Genomic DNA, 1,653 nt, shown 5'->3' on the forward strand with positions numbered 1-1,653 from the left:
GTGTTATAATAATATTTTGTTGTTCCTGTTTACTACGTATAGCTGCGCGCGCGCGCGCGCGTGTGTGTGTGTGTGTGTGTGTGTGTGTAATACTAAATATACTAAATTAAAAATGGGAAAAAATGTCCATGTAATCATGTAGATTTATTATAAAAAATATATATTTAGTTAAATGTATAAATATTTTAATAATTTGGTAAATAGATATGGTAATTGGTGCATACGAATAAAAAAAAATTTTTTAATTTTATACAAAGTGTATAAATTTTTTCACATTTTTTATATTATATAAATTTGTACTCATTTCTTTTATACTTTATCTGTTTGTATCATTCCTATTATTTTTATTTTATCTCCCTTTTTTAAATTTAAGTCATCATAATCTTCTGTATCGAAGTTTGATACGTGAACTTCCAATTTGTATCTTCCGTCAGTTATTGAACTGCAACCTATCTTTTTATTTAATTTATTATTATATAATGTTACAAAATTTGTTTTGATATAACCTTCTATCACTATAATAATTATTTATTGTTAAAGAAGAATTTTATTTTATATTAAAATGTTAATGTGATGCATTAAAAAATGTGAAGTATTGTATAATTAGTTTTTGTTAGTGTTGTTGACTTTCTTTATTTATATAATAAATTAATAAACCTGAGAAACTTACTGACTCTTGTTGTTGTATTCAAAATTTCCGAAAAATTAACTTTTTCTAGTTCTGGCAGATTTAATGTGTTTTTAAATTTATATTTTTCTAAACATGAAATTCGGGTACTTGATGAGATTTGTAATTCATAATTAACATTTCCATTATTAAATTGAGTTGCTTTTGGTGAACGAGAAGGTGCACCGTCTAAATGAATAATCTGTTAAAAAATGATCAAAATAATTTATTAATTATGCGACATTTATAATATACGTATGTCGTACATGTATGTATACATACAAGTATATATAAAGAGAATAAAGTGCATGATGAAAACACTTACATAATTTGATTTTATGTAAGATTCCACCCGGTCAATTTCGTCATTCCAAGATATAACTTGGACACGGAAGTGTTGCAATTTCTTTCTTTAATTTCGTTACTTCCATTGCCATATTTTTTATATCTACCTTCTCTTTTTTTTCGAGAGAGAGAGAGAGAGTGAGAGAGAGAGAGAGAGGGGGGAACTGGATGCACAGCATACAAATCTTTCCGCAATCTTTGAATGGGCGACATTAAATTGATTGTATCCTTGAGACAAAGTGCAGAGTTTTTTTAAGAAAACTGGTTCCTATCGGTGACAACAAAACAATTTGTTGCTCTGTTAGTTTTCTTTTTAAATAATGTTCCGCTAATGGAAGATTAAGTTAGAGGGACAATAGATGTATATATAATAATAAAACTGAATATAAAAATAACATTAGAATTTGTTGCTCATAAAATATGTTAGTTTCGATTTCCTTTATCGTGCAACAAGTATACACGACAACGGAGAACTCCTCAGCAGACAGATAAAGAAAAAACAATCAGAAAATAATCTGTTGCTCTCATGATTATGGTATCAAAATCATTCTCAGATATTGTAACATTGAAACATACCATTACTTGAATTAGTTGCTAATGGCATAATATTAAGAATAATTCGAAGAACGCGAACGCCAAGT

This window comes from Solenopsis invicta, chromosome 16 (genome assembly GCF_016802725.1).
Source record: "Solenopsis invicta isolate M01_SB chromosome 16, UNIL_Sinv_3.0, whole genome shotgun sequence".
NCBI classification, from domain to species: domain Eukaryota; kingdom Metazoa; phylum Arthropoda; class Insecta; order Hymenoptera; family Formicidae; genus Solenopsis; species Solenopsis invicta.